This window comes from Anopheles coluzzii, chromosome 2 (genome assembly GCF_943734685.1).
Source record: "Anopheles coluzzii chromosome 2, AcolN3, whole genome shotgun sequence".
Lineage (NCBI taxonomy): Eukaryota > Metazoa > Arthropoda > Insecta > Diptera > Culicidae > Anopheles > Anopheles coluzzii.
In genome coordinates this window covers 89,528,420-89,550,813 of record NC_064670.1, presented here as the reverse complement: position 1 = coordinate 89,550,813, position 22,394 = coordinate 89,528,420, and the positions used below count along the sequence as shown (strand labels likewise).

Below are 22,394 nucleotides of genomic sequence, written 5' to 3'. Positions count from 1 at the left end.
CGCTCCGCGTCTTCTACTCCCCGTCGTAGCTTTCAAGAAGAAGGGACACACATCCGGCAGACAAACAAAAGGAGATGCTCTCTACCTCCTATACGGGGCCCCGTTGTAGTCTATCAGCTCCCTTTTGTGCTGGATGCTGCCTGGTACCCCCCAATAAAAATTAAAAACATACACACACACACGGTTGGCGTGGCTGACGGTTTGTAATGTTCCCAGTTTTCCAAACCGTTACCTACAACAACATCAGCAACTGCCGACCGTTCCGAAGGGGGATGCTAGAAGCTTCCCTTCGATGAAACAGGACGCACACATACACCAAAGGTACACCGAGAAGCTGCGCGCGTGTGTGTGAGTTTGTAGCTAAAAGCAAGGCACAAGAACAAATCCCAATAGCTTGTCCAGACCCTTGCGTTTCATATTAGATATACTGGACTCGGTACGAATACTACAGCCAAGCGGAACACGCAAAAGATGCCCTCTTCCCTCCTTTTATCGCGGGGTTCGCGTCGTTTCGTCCACAAGGGAGGATCACCCCTGGAACAGTATCCACAATCACAACCGAACGAACACGTGCATGTATCCGTGCAGATTGCATATACGAAACGGGCCAAAAGGGAGAGAGAGAGAGGAGGGCAACACAGAAACCGTTTTCGTCGGAGGTTTAGGTAGAAAAATCTCCGCCACGCAGCGCAGCAGCAGTAATATCCCCAGGAGAGCATGAAGGTGGTGTGTGTGTTACCTTCCCAAAAATGCAAAAGCCTCCGGAGGTCGGGATCACACATCACCACCCCTCACCAACCATCAAACCGGTGTGTACTGTACCCTGATTTTAACCTTTCCTTCGGTTCGTCGTCTATTCGCTCTTGTGCTGCACGTTCATTTGGTGAAAACAAGGACCAACAAAAAAAAGGAAACGAGAACTTTATAACCGGGTGGTGTTGAAAATGCACCCCAACACACGACCCAAAAAGCCCCGGGGTTGGAGGAAACCACCAAGCCGGCTTTGGCTGCTGTTGCTAGACCGAGGGAAGCGGAAAATCACCAGCAAGACAGAGGAAGAGAGAGAGAGATAGAGAACGAATGCAATCAGCATGTGACGAGGAGCGTTTTCTTTCTCCCCGAGATCCTTGCCAGAGACGCCCAGGAGTCGAGAAGCGATGGCAGAGGGATAGAGAGAGAAGAACGAGCCACACCGTGCCACTGCATTTTTTGTTGTTTCGATCGCTCCTCCTTTGCCCTTGATTCTGCTATTGTCCCCTTTGCCGTTTTTTTGTTGTTGTCTCTCTTCCATTTCCTCTGCCAAACACACTCCAACACACACACACACACACATCCTTTGCCCTTGTGGGTCTGCTTTTCCCTCTGCTACATTAAACGCGTTCTTGTCCCTTTTAACGATCCCATATCCTGTCGGTCCCCTCCGTCCTCCTGTGGCGCGCGGGCGCTTGCAATGTCCTTTTTTCCCCCGCACCCTTCGCTTCGGGTCGCAATTGGGACGCACATTTACACATTACACTTCTAAAATCTGTGCACGGCTGGAACCACATTAGAGACGGGTGGTGGTGCTGGTGCAGTTGCTGCTTAAGAGCAAAGCTCCACACACACACAAACCCCTGCAGCCCCTTGCCTGAGAGGCTCGAATGCATTTGAAAAGGATCCTGGCTCTCGGCCCTCCCTCTTTTCCCTTTGCGTCCCGGTGTTTTTTTTTCCTCATCAATCTCTCCACACAGCGGAAACGATCCCTCCACACGCTCCTGGCAGGCACACAAACAAGCTGCTGCTGCTGCTACGGGTGGAACACGAACAAAGGGGTCGCGGCGGGGACGACGGCGGAGACGCCAACCGTGTGTGATGCAGAAAAGCTGAAACGTAGGCCCATCTGGCCTGCCTGCGACGCCGAAACAAGCTGGGCCCTCGCAGAATTGGACAGATGTTTGCTTTTCCACAACGGCGCGACAGGGATGTGTGTATGTATGTAATATCCCCCTTGTTGTATTTTCCTCGCTGTGGAGCAGGGAGCAGACAGGAGACAGGAGGATAGCGAGTGGCGGTGGCGGTGGAAACGCGATCGCAATCAACTCAAAATTTTGGTAACAATTCTTCGGTGGGCCGGGTGGGCTAAAGAGCTAGAATCTCGCCAGCTGTGTCCCCTTTGTTGCTTTGGTTTTGGGGGATTTGCTGTGTTGTGTTTGCCATATTGTAATTTTTTTATTGTGTTCCGTTTCTGAACTTCTGAATCTCCTTTTTTATTATTTCGGGGCAAACGTTTTTTGTCATTGATTCTAAAATCAAATACCATAAATGAAAGATATAATCTCGTCATCGGCTTGCATTTTCATTTGTAGGTAATTAATTTCAGTTTTATTGTGATTTGGCGGAGCTTATTGTGTGATTAAAAAGTACAGTTTGGCGAATATTAATTAACTTCAGAAAGGAAGAAATAACAAAGCCTAACCGGTAATGGTGAGTTTTTTTTGTTGCATGACTCTTTTCAACGAGAGCAGTGTCTCCGGTTTGATGAGAATATGCACTTTTTTGGACAATTTCTACGGCATTTGTACATCCTATTGTGCCTTTTTTGGAGATCGCTCAACGACATTTTTTGAGTCAAAAATATACTTCCACTCCTTTGATGTATGCGACTCTTTGTGTTGTTCCAGCATTAATCTACTAATTGGTTTCAGTGCTGTTTAATGATATCGATGCAAAAAATAGATCTATATTCTTTGAAATCCAAGGGAAAACAATTTCAAGATATTTCCTGGTAGTTCTTACGCTCCCGACTAAACATTAAAAACATACTTTACTTTTACATCCTTACATACATACTTTAACATGCACACATCTATTCAATCTTGTGCAAAAGTAATTTAAAAAAAAGGAAGTGCAAATGATTGACTTATTATTTTTAAGAGATTTTATCTTAGAAAGGCTAAATTGAAAGGCTAGTAGTAGCTAAAACCATGCTTTCCTAGGTTTTATTTTCTTCGTTATAGTTTTAGGTGTTGTAGTTTTAAGTGTATGTTAAGTTTAACTCAATTAAAAACTGCGAATAGATGTATCTTTTTATCAAATCAGACAAAAGAGTAGTAAAATTGCTTCAAAGAAGAAAAGAAGAATTATATCAATGCTAACACATTTACAGGGTTTTCCAAGCTAATCTCCAATGTGCAAATGCATTATTCATAGCTTGCAAGATGTTTTCCACCTGCTGTCATGTGTTAAATTTGCATCACAATGAAATATAAATTCTTCCACATGATTTTCAACACATAACAAAGAACTGTCAAGTTCAGCTTAAGATGTGTTGAAAATCATGAGGAATAACTGATTAATAATTATGATGCAAACACAACATTTTACATCTGTTGAAAAACATCTCGCAAGCATTGAAAAACATATTGATGACATTGTGTAAATTGACTCGGAAAACTCTGTATAGATGCCTTCTTCTATTTGGCGTAAACGTCGTCCTATGGAGGCATGCCAGCCTATAATACAGGCTTTCGAATCTAAATTCATTACCACGCAGCCGGATAGACAATCTCCTTGCTATGGGGAGACGATCCATTCTAGGCTTGAACCCATGACGGGCACGTTATTGAGTCGTTCGAGTTGACGATTGTACCACGGCAGCGCTCCTGTAAAGATGCCTATTATGGATGATTTGTTGGTCACAGAATGAAAGGGTATGATCATATATTTGCCCTTCGTTTTTATTTGTTTGTTTGTTGTGTATGCTATTTTCGCATTGTAACAACGTCCACACATTGCATGTATTTGTATGTGTTACGATTTTTCTTAAATAAATATTTAAAATCAACTATACCTCCCTGCCAGTGTCTATGTTGTTATTATCATTAACCAACGGCACACACCAAACAAAAGCTACAAACAAGCATACACAAGTGTGGATCCAAACCAACAGTAAGCCAAACCATAACAACAACGTCTCAAAAACGCATCAAAACACGTCTTTTCTACCAAAGTTTGATTTTACCTTCGTTACGACGAAGCTAACACACAAAGCAAGACGAAAAAGAGAGGCTAAGACAGCGGCAGGAAAAGCTCCCTTTCATTATATGGAATGCAAAAAAAGGCCATGTGTCACAGAGCAACGCGGAGAAGCCGTTGTGCGCGTACGAGGACAACCTGGGCTCCCCCTGCATGCATTCACCAACACACACACACTAGAAAAGTAAGGCCAATTTTGAATGCCAAACGAAGAAGTGTGATCGCATTAGTGCATATGCTGGTGTACTGATGCAACAAAGCACACACACACACACACGGTGATGGTGGTTTGTTATTTTCCGCTAAAAATTGTAATTCATTGCGATCGTCACTAATGTGTCCTCTCTTGGCACCCACCGCACGCCATCCCAACTCCCTCTTTCCCCGTTTATTCAGCAGGGAGAGCCAGAAGTCGTTGCGCGTGTGCATTCAGTCGCCGGGTTGAGCGCGATACACATACACCCTGAGACTAATGGCAACGACGACACCACCACTCCGGATCTCGCGGATCTAAAAAGTTGAAGGGAACTACGGGGCGCAGCGCAGCAGGTTTCGACGGCGAGTGGTTTTCCCTGTGTAAAGTTTCCGACGCACACGTTTCGCCTGTGCACCCCACACCTCATGCCTTCTTCTCGATTATTAATAAGTGCAATTCGATCACTGTATGCGCACAACACGCTGCTGGTTGGAAACAAGAGTCGCTCAAAATTTGCACCTTCGATAGAGGTACAGGACAAAAAAAAATCTCTAACTTCCACCCCTACCAACATTATTAGAAGAATGGACACAGCAGAGCAACAACAGCAGAAACAGAAAGAAAAAAACACACACCTAAATGCCTTGAGGTTTGGTGTGTAGTGGTTCCCGATTTTATTTTTTTTACTTTCTGTCCCTGCCTGTAAGTGTGTTGGGTTTTGCGTGCCCTCGACACCGTCGTCAGCGACTATTACCGATTAACCAAACAACATAACACACGCTAATGCTGGGCGAAGGTCATGCTACCTGCGCTCTCGCGCATACACTGCCGCCACCCACCTTTCCCTTCCTACAGGGCAAGAGAGCAAGCAATGCCATGAGCCAAAACACTGGGCAGCCAAACCTCTCCTCCCCACCCTCCCTCCCCTCGCCACCGCCTTTGTCCACACATACAAACCCACTGAATCGGGGTGGGTTGTTGTTTTTTTTTTGTGCTACCCCGCGCTGAAAAACTGCTGCTGCCCGACCGCCACGTTTATTAGTGCCATCAGCATAGAACCCACCACTGGTTCATAGCAATTATAGCCCCACCAGCGTTGTGTTCGATGTTTATGACGCCTGTAAGACACATACACACACACGGAAGGTTCTTCTACTCCTAAAGGCATTTTAGCAGCGCGCGCAAATAATACAAAAAAAAACATACATTCACAAGACGGGTAATCTATTCAAGTGGCAGGTAATGAAAGGTGCTGCTGCTGCCGGACTCTGCCTGCCTGTACCTGCCCCTCCTGGCCGCTGTGCATACATACATGTTTGCCTATAGGCCAGGCCCATGGTAAAACACAAAGATCACGCTGCATCATTTAAAACGCAGTTCGTAGCCGTGCACAAATGCAAATCTGCTGGCTGGCTGGAAGTAGTAGTAGTAAGGGAAGGGAAGGTAGTGGAATTGCAAGTTCAGCATATGCCCCCCGGACCACCCTGCCTGCCTGCCTGCCTCGGGTAATAGGTTGCTCTAAAAGGAACTCATTTTTCAGACATGCTTTACCCTTGGGCGGGGAGCGGGGTCTTTATGCGCGATATCGATCAAGTTTAGACGCGCGTGTGTGTGTGTGACATTGACTGGGGTGTTGTTTAGCATCGTGCAATTTAGTAAGGCTTCTTGTTGCTGTTTTTATGTCCACTCTCTGTGCAACCAAATATTTAAAGTTCATCTAGGCAGCGTGTTGATTGATCGACATGATCATCTGATGTTTAAAATTTGCTATGTAAAAGACGATATATGGAATATGCCGTAGACAGTTTCCCACATGATGACACATGTTTCATTTCCACCACAATCATTTTTCAGTTCGTTTACAGTGCTTTCATATTATATTATATTTGTTCCAAAAGATATCCAGTTGGCGTAAGCTTGCATAACATACTTACTTCTAAAATTAATGCAAAACACAGTTTTAACAAAAACTCAAATACAAAAATGCATCAATAGACTGTAGATGCGTCATACTAAACTATGTAAATAGATTCGTAAATTTTTAAAATTGTTGTTAGGTTCAAGTCGACATCGTTTCCCAGCGAGTTATAAGCACTTATAATTTTTAACAAGGGATCATTGTACCCAAAATTAGTCGATCTAAATTCTATCTTGAATAGGGTCTCAACATCCTATTGGTGGCCTAAAAATTAAATTTACCAACAATTGACGATGCGTCTAACAATCCACTAATAAGTTTGTGCATAAATAAGCACTGTGCCGTCGACTTCCTTCTATGTTGCAAAGTTCGTAATCCACGATGGTTGTGTTTTTTTGTTGTTGATTTTTCCATGAAGATACATTATTTCTGGAAAATTGATCCACAAGAATCACAAGCTTAAATAAAATTTCTAATGTAATTCCCAACAACAACATTGTAATTCACGTACTGAACGTGTACGACAGCATGTGGGACAACTGAAATGATTTAAATGGAAATGAAACATTGAGAAGCAGCCATCCATCTAATCTAGCTAATCTTAAAAGGCGGCAGACATCACGTAAGAAATATTCAAATCTCTTCAAAGTGTTTGTGGGGAAAAATTCAATCATTTTTCAGCAGAAACTCCTATTACTCATAAGAGCAACTTCTCTAGCAGCAGACCATTGAAGGGTAGGAAAACAGGTTAACTAGACGCAACATCGACGTTGAGGACAAACATGAGTAAGAGGGAATGGAGAGAGGGAAGGAGGAGTAGTTTGATCGCAAACCTCCAACACTGCATGGGCCCGGTGGCGCGCATGCCAGTGTTGGGGTACGCCGGGTGACCCGATGAACAGAGAGGGGAAGAGACGATGTACGTACATGTAAAATAATCATAAATATAACATGCAAACAACAACTACCCATTTCAAGGTCAACTTCCTTGAGAGCTCGCGCACACTACTACTATGTGGGGGAGAAGGTGTGGGAATCTCTCTCTATCTCTCTCTCTCTCTTTCGCGGGGAAAAACGTGGCGCTTGCGGTGGCGGTGGGCCAGATAGTTGCGCTGAGAGCATGTGCTTCACTGTATGCGCGCAATGTCATGCCACAGAAGACGCCAGATGATAGTGGTGGTGGTGAGGACAACAAACGTCACATCCACCGTGCCAAAATACCTTCTCATCGTGTTTCTTGATCATCAGCACATACATCTTGTGCACTCAGGCTTTCGCATAGCTAAAAACAATAGCAACGATAGCGTTCGTAGCAGCATAAATCATAGTTGATCGAGCACATGTGAGGTCTCCTATTTTGGTTTCTACGGAAAAATGGAGCAATGAAAACTCCGGAAAATTCTTCTTGGGATGCAATTCCCAACTGTCAACTTGGGTCATTTATACAGTAACCAAGCTGTACAGAGGGTTGAAAACAAAGCTGACACATGATGACGATAAAATGAGTTGAGTTAATGCTGAAGAGGTGAATGAGATTGAACCTGCACCTATCTACACTACAGCCGCACACAAACATATGTAGTCTCTCGCCAGTGCATCACATGTAAGATTGAGTTGAGTACACACACTCATACGCGTGTTGGTATGTATGGGATGATGGGTTTTCCAACAGAAGCATGATGATGCGCTCGACACTGACGACGAGTAGGTATTTTGAAATGCTGCAATCACCACCACCCAACCCCCTCAGCTACTAATTCTTCAGATTCCCCCTCATTCTCTCGCTCTTTCTCTCTCTCTCTCTCTCTCTCTCTGCTCACGTATCCTACACACGCGGGGCAAAGCATTATTATTCACCGAATAGACGACGCTTTGCGTGCTGTGAAAACTAACGAAAAAACCCCCCGAACCCAACGCAGCCTAAGCACAGACACACAGATCGAAAGACAGATCCCTCGCCATCGGCGTTGGGGGCTTACAACACACAGAAGCGAGTGGATGTGTGTTGTTTAAAAATGTTTAAAGCATACCCGCGTGTGATGACTCTGTGCTGTGCCGGGGAAGAATTTGCTGATCTGATGTGCCTGACGCCTCCTCGCGGTCCCAAAATGCGCCACCACCACCGCTCTCTCTCTCTCTCTCTCTCCCCACGGGCGTAAAGCCTTCGGCCATCGTCATCATCAACATTACGCGTCCGTCCCCGTTCGTGGTCGTGTGTGACATTGAAAGGAGAAGCGTGTACAAATTTTCGAAGGTTGCAATGCGCAAAAAAAGGGAAAGAATTGTACAAACACACGTACACTATACCGACAATCCTCCTGCAAGGGTTGGCATTTTAGGCCAGCAAAGGAAGGTAGTGCAACAAGAGCGCTCACACTCGGCAGGAGATCAATCCAAGTAGGAGGAGGGAAGTTAGTAAAACAAAGAGTGGAAGTGAAGCCATGTTTTTTGCTTCACCTTTCTAAACATGGTCGTTTTTTTGGTCTCTGACTTATGCTTAAATGATGTCTACATATACACACTTTGAGTCACACTGATCCCATCAGGCTTCAGGCTTAAAATTAGCAACAAAGAACAATTAAATAGTGATTAATACACCGTGTGACCTTGCAAGAGATCAGAAATCGTTCAGGAAAATCAATCATCATTCAATCTAATACAACAACAAAAAGATGCAGTTTGAATTTTGAATGAGGATCCACTGCAAACTACTTTTCTCGAACGGATATTTTCAGTACGGATATTATATGCGATTCTTTGATTTCATCAATCCAAAGATATTACAAGATGCAATCGGCAACTACATTAGCTCACAGACTTTCCTTCAAATCAGTCGGCCAACTTTGGCTCCAAATGCTACGCTCTGATGCCTCACTAGATACATAATCTACCAGAGCATGGAATGCGCTCCAAAAGTAATATCTTTGTTAAGGATTGGTTTGCTTTATTGGTCCAAATATGTTGAACTAAGCATATCATTACCAGAAAACAAATAACTGATGATACACCAAGGACTTTTTGACCAACTTTGTCTTGTTATCTAGGCCTGTGGATTGGGTTAGAATTGATTTCAAATTGATTTCAAATGGTAGACGACTTCACATGTCCGAATAAAGCTCTAGAAAGCTCAATGAAACAAGAGTTCAAGTAAACTTTGAGTAAGCTGTGGTCGTTGAGAAGTAATCTAACACCTCCAATAATGTCCAAAGAATCGAAAGTATGTCTTCAACTATTATTTGAAACATTTGAGGATTAGAGGATTAGAGGAACAAGGATTTTCCAGCAATTTCTAGTTCAATTTTGGATTTCGAATTGTTGATGATAATTGATGATGATTGATGGGACGAATTGATGATTTGAAAACACGCTTTTTGAGAAAGCATGAGTGTTTAAATCAATCGGCAAAAGCTAAGACTCTCAGGAAATGCAATGATGTTGTACAATCCGAACAACCATACAACTTCTATGATGAGCAATTCGACACAACTGCATCATGAACTAATCAAATGAGCATTTGATATTTCAAGTATCGTAACAGGTTACGGTGTAACACTTAGTTCAGACGAGACGTTTTAGTATAGACAAATTCAAAAAGAAGAAGAGGAAATAATAGGAAATGAAGTTTGCTTGCAATGAAAATAAGTGACAACGATCAATTGTCTCTAGTCCACCATATTACGAAAATTCACCGTCACCCTACAATGAAGCACACTCATGTGCGCCACCATCATCATAATCTAGGCATTCCACACGTCGCATGGACCCCATCAAAAACGTTCCATTTGTGTGATAAGTTATCCCCCCACCGATCGCCGATCGTAACTCGACACTCATGAAAAGTCACCCCGCAAAGTGGTGGCACCGCGACACAAAGCTAATGCCACCAGCCCTATACACACTAACACCATCAGGGGGGGGGGGGGGAACCGATGGAGTAGATATGAGTATGTCGGCTGCTCGGGGTAACATATGAAACGTGGACGGGAGGAGGAAGTGGTTGACTAGACGGTAGAAAAGCGCCCACAGAATGTAAGAAAGAGAAGACACTCGTCGTCATCACTAAACCGCGTTAAAAGCATCCCAAATAAGTGATCCACAAAAGCATAGCGAGCAAGAGAAAAACCCCTCGAACAACAGGGCAGGAAGGGAGAAGTACGGGCACACACGGGCGGGAACGACCAAAGCACTCACGCTTTCGGTGGGCTTCTTTTTTTCATTTTCATCTAATTCTAGAACGCCACCAACACACAGCAACTGGGGGACCTCCACATGTGGGTCTCTTCACCGTTCTCTGAAGGGGAACCTGCATGGGGAGGAAGGCAGGAAGAGGACGGCAGCATGATTCCAGAGCATGACGCGCGCAGGAGGGCACAACGAACCACAAATGATGGGGGACACCAGACAGTAGCAGCAGCAGCAGCAGCAGCAAACATGGACCAAAAGGAGGGGTAGGAGCATTATTTGGAAGGTTGACCGACAAACAACACACTGTATTGGTTTAAGGGCTAAACAGTGTGTGTGTGTGTATGTGTAATTTGGTAGTATGTTTTTTTTCTCAATAAAACACATACACACTCGCACAAAAATCATTCGAGAAGGAAACTCAGTCAGCCACAGTTAATGTGTGCGCGCCCTACTTAAGGCAGGCAAGAGGGAGAGAGAGGTGGTGTTGTGCGCGCTTTTTCAGTCTGTAATGCTTTTTCTTCTTCTTCTTCTTCTTCCCACCCGTTCGTGCCACAATGCGGTTGTGCTCGGTCAGACCCCGGGGGCTGGATGACGCTTTTCGTCACACTACTAAGGGGACACGGACACAACGACGACCGACCGTCTCATTCCCTCTCTCTCTTTGGTTCTCATTTTTCATTTCGTCCGCATCATCATCGGTGACTACTACCTAAAGGCAAAACACACACACACACACACACACACCCTACGCACAGCCAGAGCGCCCCCCCGGGGAGGGGGAAGGAATTCGGCAAGGCTCTGGAGGTGGTTGGAGTACAACAGGGAGGAACAAAACTCTGCGGGGCTAAAAGGGTGAGTTGTTGTTGACTAGCAACCAATCAACCAGACCGAGGGGAGTGGGTATGTGTGTGTGTGAGCGTGAATGACAGAGCGAGAGAGCAGATACGATAAGCTCTCGCCCGCCATCGCCAACCGCGTCAACCACCACACACAATTCACAATTCGGGGTTCGGCCGACAAAATGCTCCGTCTCTTCCTGTCTCTCTCCCTCTCGCGGTGGCCTGTCATATCTACATAAAATGCACAACACCCTGCGCAAACGGACTAGAGGGGGGAGGAGTAGCACACATTATTAACATAAAAAAGTGTTCGACCAGGCAGGCAGGCAGGCAGCGGCACATGAGGGCCGCTGCTGCCGGGGGAAGTAGTAGTTGACGTCCGTCGTCATTCTGCCATTTATGTTCCTCTTCCTTCCAGGGCCTCCTCTCTCCTCCCGACACACCCGGTAGGCTTCGCGCACACATTCCACCCTCCCTTGCCCACCCCTGCAGGGGGCTGTAAAAACTCCCACACGCGCACACCGTGAATCGAACGCAAAAAGAAGCGAATTCCATTCGGGCCGCGTACGTGCCGCGCACGATCACGCGCAACACTCGCGCACACACACACTAAATCCGTCGTGCGCCCGTGAATGTATAGTATGCTCTCTCCATCCCCTTCTCTCTCTCTCTGCGTGTGTTTCGAACCACCGGAAAAAAAGGAGAGCGCACGGAGAATATGTATGCGCGGTGCGTGCCTCACAGGAAAAAAGCAGCTTCTCGTGCGCGCACACTAAACACAAGCAAGGAGAAGCCCACACGGTATGTAGGCGGAACACTACGCGCAGCAAATGGCAGAGGTAATAATAATAACACTACTAAACCTCCCCTCCTCTTGCCGCCCTTTTGCCGCAGTGCCTTCGTAGCCCTCCCCCGGGGCTATATCCATATACACCTACCACCAGCGGTCACAGCCCGTCTTAGAAGGGCAACGACGACGACAACGGTTTGAGTGTGTGCGCGTTTCTCGAGGAGGCAACGATGGCCCGCGCCTTAAGCTTTGGAGGGGGTGGGGGAGAGGTAGTGTGGTTTCAATCCTCTCGCACCCCTCCCCCCTCGCGCGTGTGTGTGTACACTTCAACTCATATTTTTCTTCCTCAATTTGCCCTTGCTGCTTGCGCGCCCCTTTACAATCCCCCCCCTCTAAGGGTGTGGTAGTGTACCACATCGCGCGCACATAAAAATTTACTTTGCTAAAGCTGTGTGCTCCTTCTTCTTCTCCCACTCACTCCCCCTTCCGCTCTCCGCATTACAAGCGTTGAAGCGGCTATGCTGCTGCTGCTGCTGCTCCCCCGGTGGCGCGAACTCACACTCGAAAAGATGACATCATCATCGCGCGGCATCCAATCCGCATCTCCTACACACATGCTCTTCAGCATCCATCACCCATGGGGAGGGGGAGAGCGGGGGGAATGACAGCCGTTCGGGGTGGAGAAAGGAAGGAACGTTTTCTCCAGGGAGCTCCTCCGGGAGCGCGCCTCCCCAGTAACAGTAAGGTAAAGCGCGTGAAAGGAATGCTTTCATCATTCGGAATCATACACTTCTCCCCTCTTCCTCACCCCATCTCCCTGGTCACCTGTGCGAACGTGATTTATCACGCACAGCAAAACAGAGGATCGAGAGGGAAGTTGAATCATTGTGGGGTGGGATTTTTTTTTTCTTGCCCGTCAAGCCCTCAATTCCGCGCAAAAGAAAAGCCCATGTGGTGGGGTGGGCGCACACATTCCTCAAACACCAAGAAAAACACACACACACACGCACGCATACTAACGAAAAGAAATGGGACACACAACCAACACCCGAGAACTCGCCCAATTGGGTTCGGGGAGGGCTTTGGCAACGATCATGAGGCAGCAGCAGCAACACAGCAGTAACCATGCATGCTCGGGGAGGGGGTACAAGGGAGGATGTGTGCTCATTCATCACACACACACACAAACACACTGGAGGCGAAGGAAAATGTTCTAAAAAAAGAACACATTCTGGTTTCCACCCTGATCGCAGAGGTTAGCAGCTTGTAGCAACATGGGGCTTGGTTGGTTTGCGTTGGCTTTTCTCTACCAGTTTTCCCTCCATATACCGCAAACTTTTCGCTCTCCTCGCCTCTTGCCTTTAATGTCCCACGGGCCCACTGGCAGGAGATCGATTGACGCGGTCTGGCTGGCTGCTGCTACTACTACTACTACTACTACTACTACTACTAAGACACCACACGCAGGCAGGCACACGAGAAGCTCTACTCTTGCGGCACGCTCGGCACTTGAGCACCAGAATCTAACGATCTTCGCATACACACAGAGACACACTAGTCCCAACCGCCCACATACAGAGACAGGCACAGAGAGAAAGAGAGCAAGAAAGAGAGAGAAGTGCGGAATAGTAGCCAGAGAGCATTCGGCATAGCACACGCGCACGCATGCAGGAGGTGATCCACCGTCATCACGGTTAAGTACTAGAAACCTAGTAGTGTGGAAGCCTTCGAGACCCGCAAGCGAGCATTAGAAAGGGAGAGCAGAGAGCATAGAGATAGAGAGAGAGTGTGTGAGCATCGTTTTTCGTAGACGAGAACATGCGACGAAGATCCCATCAGGGGGGAAAGTGAGAGGAAATATGGGTGAAGATTCTCGAGTATGCGCACTCCATCATTTCGCTTTTCAAACCACCATGCTCTGGTGGCCCACACACACACACACACACACGGTTTCGTGTGTTCGCGGAATGGGGAAAGTGAGAGAAATGAGGGGGGGGGGGGGGGAGAGGGAGATATAAGAGGTTGGAGAGTTGGGGTTGGAAAAAGGGGGAAACTGCCCCCTGCGCTAAGCCTCGGGGAGGTGGAACGAAGGGTGAAAAGGTGGCCTTATCTAGCCCTCTCGCTTCACCGATCGCGTTCCACGACGTTCCGGCCAAACCTTTTTTTCCCCTACAAGGGAACAAGGCAACAAGGGCGACTCCAAATGTGCGCACACAGACACCCATACGCAGACAAACACGCAGGTAAAGCAAACGGGGTGGGGGGCCTGATCCCGAGGGAATGGGACATTGGACCCCATATCTTTCGGGCAAATTTCGTTCCATAATGTCGATCCTTTCTGCGCAGCACACCACCACAACCGGGGCCGGCGCCGATCATCGATTCTGGAACATTCACAGGGGTTATGAAATTATGTGCGGGTTTTTAAAAGGCTTCCTGTCCGGGTTACGCATGGAGCAGTTGGTGTGTGTGTGTTCGTAGACTTGATTGATAAATCATCGGGCAGGTAAGGAGGGTGAATAGCGCCGAGATCATTGATCAATTTCTTCGAAGCCATCGGTAAAAGTTGGTCGAAAAGTTCTCGTATTTTGAGGCGGTAGTAGTTCGAAGAATGGATTCGCCTTTTCAGCTGCCCCTCCGCCCCCCCGTTCCCATCTACTAATGATTTGTGAGCCTTGATGCTGTCCCGTTCACTCGCGTTTGTCGCTGCGTTTTCCGACGATCCTCTATCGCGCGCGCCTATTAGCCTCAAGCACGGGCTTCTCTCTCTCTCTCTCTCTCTCTTTCTCACACACACACACTCTCTATGGGGGAAGGTGTTAGTATATGTGCCACCGCGCTTTTATGATCCAATCGCTTGTAGCTTATGCGAGAGAGTGCGAGTTTTCATCCAAAGTGTATTATGAGGGTCGGCGGATCAACATGGCTCGCGCGCGTTATGCCCGCCGCGTACTTAGAAGCGCACACACACACACACACGCACGCCGTGCAAAGAGAAAATATGTGATCCACCGGTGCTCGCTTCCTGGCCACGATATTAATGGCCAACCTGAAAAACAAAAATTAAGAGACAATCTTGCTTAGTCCTCCCACCCCACACCCTCAGACGACCGAAAAAAAATGCCACCGCCACACACACACACAGCATACTTCCAAAAAGTGCACTCTGGCAAAGCACACACACACACGTTCAAAAATGCTGCGCGTTCCAAAAGCAATGGACAAAAAGCGCCCAACACATACAGCGCGGCGGGCGAGCATAAAGGAGCATAGAGTACTACTACACGCACCCATACAGAAACACACGGCCGTGCGGCAATGCGATGATGGTTCCGTGGAATTGATGACTAAAATCTACCAAAGCCACTCACACCATCCACCGCGCTATAGCCAGCGGATGAGGAGAGAACAGCCGCACGCACACACACACGTACATGTGTGCACACACACAGGCACACACACAGCCGAATGTTCCCTCATCAACCCAGCACGAACGCAGCGCGGGTTCAGAGCTTCTATGTCGCCGCCTGCTGTGTGTGCGATGGCTGATTTTCCGAAAATGAACAAAGCCAACATAAAACAAAATGGCGGACCGCGGGGGGAAGTTGTATTTTCCAGAACATTTTTTCCGTGTTGCGATTTTTTCAGGACCGTTTTTTAAATGTTTTTGCAAGCACTAATTATTTTCCTGTGTGAGATGGATTTGTGCCTGCTTGGTGGTGCGTGGAAATGTTTACGAATGTTATTCTAAAACACTCGCCAGCACGCAATTTCGAACTTTGGGTGCGCTTTGCGGGAAATCGGGATGCATGCTAGAAAATTCATGTCGTTCATTCAACATCTCCAAAAAACTGCATTCGATCGAAATCGGCATCTAGCATGACCAAGCATAAACGGGCAATCTCCATCATGCTCCGTCCGCACGTTGGTAGTAGTCTCTCTCTGGTCTGGTGGGGAGGGGACGACACCACGGTCGCACGGCAGCAAGGGTTGTAATAATATTTGCCCTGCACATCGCATCATCGTCGTCATCATCATGATTGCGGACGGGGAATAATTGCGTCTTAAAGTTGTGCTTCCATCACACCGTGTAGGCTTACCGGACTGAACTGTTCGCCGCCGTTCGCCCGATGGAACAATACACATAACCTTTTTATCGTGCTTTTCACGGAGCGGTTTTTGCTGCTTCAGCTCGTGCAAATTGCATATGACAAGACAGACACGAAAGCAGTACGTGAATTCACAAGCGCTCGATGCATCATCACCCACGGTGGCTGTTGCCTGCTGCTGCTGCTGGCACACCATTTTTATCTCTCCAATAGTTCACCATGTTCTTTTCGACACGGCGTCTACCCACGAAAAACGAAATCGTTTGCCTACCAATCGCGCACTGTACGGCACCGGATATGGAATTTTCGCTTGCCCAGAATCGTAAAACTTTATCTAAAACCAGCACTTTATGAAAAATTTAGATTTTTTCCACTTACCTTAAATAGCACAGTCTTCATTGAATATCACAAACATACACAATACACCTTCGTTTATCCGTCATCGCTAGGTCCCGTTCCGAATGTTCGATTGCGCACGGATTATCCGTATTTGACGACTTCGAACACTGGGAGCGCCCAACGGTCACCGGTCGTGAAATGCAGCTGTCATCGCACAATGTGTGGTGCTAAAGTGCCTTTTACACATAACATTCTCCTGCACGATATCAACGATTGTGGTAATGACAGAATTATCGCAGCAAACCAAACATCTTTATTTTCATTCAAACATGTTTTTCTGTTCACCAAAAAATTGCAAACAATTGCTGCCGTCTGTTTTGTACAAGTGTTTTGTATGAACGTAAGGCCATTCTACATTGGGCGAGAACACAGCGCAACTGCAATTGTGAACATGAATTTGAGAACCATTTTAATAAGTGCAGTTGCGCGCAATTTGGAGAAAAGTGTTTTGAACACATTTTGTAATTTACATGCTTTTGGAGAAACTAAACGACCACTAAACGGGTTCTAAACGACTCAAGCTCTCTACCTAAACGGAATGTAGAAAGACTTCGTTTAGCAGATGGCAAACGACTCATGCATTCTAAAAATAGCAAAAAGCTGGTGGCGCCATCTGTTGGTGAGATACCCAAACAGTGGAACTTCCACGCTTGGAGAGCTTTCTCATTCCCTCTGTACTGTTGTGTACTGTATGGTTTCGCATTGAAGTTATGCATCGCTAGAAGTATAACCACCAACAAACCGACGTCACACTGGCGTTACGAAAGTGTCCCATACGAAAGTACTGTCATTTACCAGTGAGGCGATCACTTCTGTCAAAGTAAGCTCTGTTCACTGCTTCGATGTAACTGCTGCACTTCGATGTAAACAACTTTTCTAAATACAAATTGCGAAGGAAGTGTGAGACACGATTTTGTGAGAATTATTGGACAAAACACACAGGAAAATCATTTTATAAGTTTCCAAATCAATGCAAAAGATGTGAGAAGTATATAAAACAATACGCATTGGAATTTGCGAAGAAAAACAAAAAGGGGATTTAGCAATTTCTTTTCTGTGTCAGTGTAGTAAGCGAATCATTATAGAGATGGCGCTAGTGTTTAACGTATTTTCATTTGAAATAAGGAGACAACTTTTGAAGCTCATTTTGTTCGAAGTGTCACGTCGGTTTGTCGGTGGTATAACGGTGATACAATTGTTTAAATACTAAACTCAAAAGGAAACCACCAGCACCAGAAGCAAGTGAGATTTGAGTAATGGTCTTTGGTATTGATACCCACTTATCTGACCACACGACCATTCATATAGATTTTTGCTCAGAAAGTTAGAAGGCTATATAGATCATGATAAGATGAAACTTGTCGAAACACATTGCAAGAAAAGGACAGCAATATAATAATGAGTTGTAATACGCCATCTATTGAGCAAACCAATGAAGCTATTTATTTATTTATTTTTATTTTATTAATTGCTCGGCCACATTGGGCTACAGCAATAGTGCTTACTGACTATAGTATACAATTATTCTCGAAGGAGTAGGAAGGAGTTTATGGTACGGAAAAGGAGCGAAGACGGGATCGGTAGACAGGATAGGAGAGGACAGCAGGAAGGGAAGGCGGAAGTGATTACATTAGTAAACGCTGCTACAGCTTGATTTATGTCACAGTCAGCATCAGTAAAGGACCAATCGGTACCGGCTAAAAATATGATGAAGCTTTTGGTAGTCCAGTTTCCTAAAATTGAACATACGAGCCGTAGGTATTCGTTGAGAGGATGCAGGGCGAGAGTGCGTAAGGAGCACACTTGTCTCATGAGCAGGATGATAATTGTCTAGCGCGACGAGTGGAACAGGTGAAGCTATGACGGGGGAGCAGCGCTCCAAGAAGGCATAGCATTGGCAGCATTGGCAAATAGAAGGTCCAATTGACTTCCGCGTATATTTTTTATGCCAGATAATTGCAGCAAACCGTTTACCGACATTCCATCAAGCAGAGAAACATTTTCACGAGTACACCAGTAGGAATGAAGTGATTAACGCACGATGCAAACGGTTGCCAGGAGAGTGATGGTGAATTAAAATCACCAAGTAACACCATAAGATCATTTGATTTAAGTTTTCCAGCAACGAAACTAACACTCTCATGCAAATCGTCAAGGACTTCTTCGGAAGAACGCAGATCGGGTAGAATGTAAACGGCGCCGATATAGATTGCAAGGTTTTGAAGCTTAACAATTGTCCAAACAGACTCCAGCGAGTCGAACGGCAGTGATAAAGTTGACGTGTTCGGCACGGAAGAGCAGGCAATGAGTACACCACCACCACGGCAACGGTTACTGCTGAGAGAATTTCGGTCGCAGCGATAGATGACATACGCATCCTCCGAGATAAGAGAGGACGGAATTGAGCCATCGAGCCATGTTTCAGTTAACACCAACACATCCATATCAAGCTCAGATAGACAGAGAGGCGTAAATCGTCTAGTTTTGTGCGCAATCCTCATACGTTTTGATAGTAGATGTTTAGTTGATCGATCGAAGGGATGAGAGAGCGAGATGCGCCGGGAGTGCTCTCGCTGCAAGTTATTAACGGCGAAAGAGAGCCGGACGGATTATGTGTATTAGATGCAGGGTTAGCTTCCATCAATTCGGGTAAAGTCGGTAGTTCATGAGAAACTTCAGCCGGATCAGCCGGTTTACGCTTGCTGAAAGTACTGCGTATAAGGCAAGCTCATAGGGCCATGATCTGACGAAATAGTGAAATCAGCGTTTCGCAGTTGTGTCGTGTGGTTGATAGAAGATGGCGATGAAGGATAATCCGATTCACGATTAATAGGCGTAGAAGGTGCAAGGGATGCTGCAGTAGTGGGTCGCCAAACATTGACGGAGCGGGGATTAAGGTCGATGAACTCCTTAAAAGAGATCCCGCGAGGCCAGGTTGAAGCAGCCAAAGCAATAGCCCGGTGCGAATCCGGTACACCAATTTTAAAAGATACGTAGGAGAGCGTAGAAAGATCCCAGTCGCGTCGTACAAGGCTATATACCAAGATGTCGTCTGTCCCTATGTTAGAACAGGCCATTTCACGGATCGCTTCAATCGGAGTATCAGGAGCAATACGGGAGATAAAGACCCAAGTACGGGGTGGGCGTTCAGGAACGGTCGTAATATTATTGTAGGACAACCCTGTACCCGATGACAGCATAGCGCGTGTAACGGTATTGGTAGGCGACGGGTCGGGAGAGCGATCCATCAATCGACGTTTGGAAGGATTCTCACCAACAGCTTGATGGGTGAGCTTAGAGGCCGCAACTGGATTCGTGGTCGTTGAGTGCGTAGCAGGAATCGCGGAATGGTGAGCACTCGATGTAGTAGTATGCGTGGCAAGATGAGAGTTGAGCTTGTTCATTAGTGAGTTGAAGGAAGTGAGAAACTCACGGTGCATGAGATCAAGCTCCTTGATGCCATGCTTAACTTCATCAAGCGTTGTGAGTAGTGGAGCCTGTGAGTAGTTGCGTTCCATTGAGTGAGAAGCAGTAAGTGAGTCGATGAAATCTTTCACGGAACGAATTGACGATGCTGATTCCTGTTTCATCAAAGCTATCTCGTTTCTAAAACAATCCAGTGAAGAGGAAAGTTCAAGTCGCAAGCCAGCTGATGCCGCCTGCACAGAACGTGAGGAATCGCGGAAATCGGACTCCAACGATTCCATCAGGTAGGCAGCGTCACGAGAAAGGCCGTGCGAGAAGCGTAAAGTGTCAACAGCCCGCAAGCGCTGAGCACAATCCGCGCAAGCCCAGAATAAATTTTGTGACTTCTTAAAATCACGCAGGAGCGGGGTTGAAAGTCCAATGCACTTATCGTGGTAGTAGTGTTCACATAGACCGAAGCACGGAATTGGATCGTTGCTAATAGCACCTTCACATTTCTTACAGATCACAGACGCCATCGCAAAATAGCGCAAATTTCGACTGAACAGTGAGTGGTCACAACAACCGCAGGCGGATTGCAATGTTTAGGGGAAAGCGGGGCAAAATGGGCATGTGGGGCAAAATGGGCACCCTCTATTTAAGCATTATTTGACTACAAAGCTACTTTCCAATGCTCAAAATGTATTCATTAGAGTGTTTTATGAACACCATGTAAGTTTCATAACGCTAACACAAAAAATAACCAAGAAAAGTGCAAAATAAGGTTTAGTAGCATATTGATGTAATTTTTGTCACTTCGAAAATAAGCTTAACCCAGTGTCACAGGGATGCGTTGAAGTTTTACATTATATATTATTAAAGATGTGATATTTCTATACAATTTGTCTGAAGAAAGCAAGGCGATCGAATGCGTATTTTTACTAATATAACATAAAATACAAAAATGCTTCACGTGGGGCAAAATGGGCAGTTACGATTGGGGCAAAATGGGCAGATACTTTTGACAAATGGCGTTTGGTGAGGCTATGGTGTTATATTTGTCGCCTCAATAATGATAACAGACACAGCTTCAAAAGAATCGATTTTGTAGATTTAAACGTGTAAAAACTGTTATAATTTTGATAACATATTTTTGGAAGAATTTTAAGGGCTTTCCTGACCAGCAAAACAAAAGATAGAACGAAAATACAATTCACGAAACGGTGCGCAAAAGCATAGACCATTACCTAAGCGCAGTTGTTGTGGCCCATTTTACCCCAGTGTTCTGACGTTTCACAGTTTGTTTACATATGCCCATTTTGCCCCAGGGCTATGCCCATTTTACCCCGTGTGTCAAAATAGCTTCTCGTAAAACATCAACTTTTATTTTACATTATTTTATTGTTTTTGAGTTGTTTTCATTCTATGTGGCAATTTTAATCCATAGATAAATGGTGGAGGCATACAATAATGAAAGAAAAATTGTGTTTTGTGACATATTCAAAGGCAGTAAACTGCTTAACATGCCCATTTTGCCCCGCTTTCCCCTATATGTTGAACCGTACAATTCACAGGTGCCGCACAAATTTGCGATACGTGAACGCGCGAGTGCAAATTAACCGAACTAAAACAATTAAAGCCTTAATCAACAAGAAAATCGCGGTAAAAAATCAAGTTGGAAATAGGAGAGTGAGAGAGCACAACCAGCCGCTTTGAGTGACAAGTGACAAGTGTTTTTTGTTAGACAAGTGACAAGCTATGGAACTTTAGTTTTTTTTTATATGGATATTCGATTTTCTAGTCGTTTAAGCTTCTTGAGTAATCAATTTCAATGATAAAAGTAAGGCTCAGCCCTCAACGTTACATTGGAGAAGCGTTACATGCCTTATCATATTTCCAAGCAACATTTTGATTACTTTTTTGTCATCCATGCGACCGAAAGTTTTAAATGGTTTGAACAAAAAATTAACGGTCATGAAAATTTAAGTTAACTGTTAGGCGGCGCTCTGGGACCAATCGAACGAGACAAACAAACACGACTCTGTTCGATAAGTGCTCTGTCAGTTGTTCGATGTCTTATAGACCTGTCATGATGCACTGCAATACGCCTATCTTTTCGTCTCGAAAATGAAGCATTTTCATAGTTTAATTGAATATCCATCTGCAGGGGGAAGATTCAACAAATAATTTACAAGTTATTCACATCTATAATAACATAGAAATCATTCAAATTTAATATTAAAAAATGTAAACAAACGTCCATGCCAAAACACATACAGTGCATACACATAGATTATGTACAGGCAATAGTTTAATACGTTTCAATCCTTTATATTTGATGTTATAATTGATTGTAAAGCTTTACAATAATTATTGATAGCTATTTTAAATATTTTGCACGCAATTTTAAGAAGAAAAAGAGACAAACTACGTAAACAAACTTAAAAATGTCCCGAATTGAATTCTATCTACTGTAGCTGTGAAGCGTTTGACAGCCAAGGTACTCACAGCACAGGTGGGTATCGAACATCACAGACAG

The 22,394-nt window shown here is 45.5% G+C and overlaps 1 protein-coding gene across 1 annotated transcript in view; it reads right to left on the bottom strand.

Annotated features, from left to right (window-relative positions):
- The window catches only part of LOC120947704 (longitudinals lacking protein, isoforms F/I/K/T-like), a 94,165-nt gene extending 77,615 nt beyond the window's left edge, over positions 1-16,550 (bottom strand). The window contains exon 1 of the mRNA XM_040363295.2: positions 16,430-16,550. The gene's annotated coding sequence lies outside the window, so the exon portion shown is untranslated. The remainder of the gene's footprint in view (positions 1-16,429) is intronic.
- Between the last annotated feature and the right edge of the window lie 5,844 nt (positions 16,551-22,394).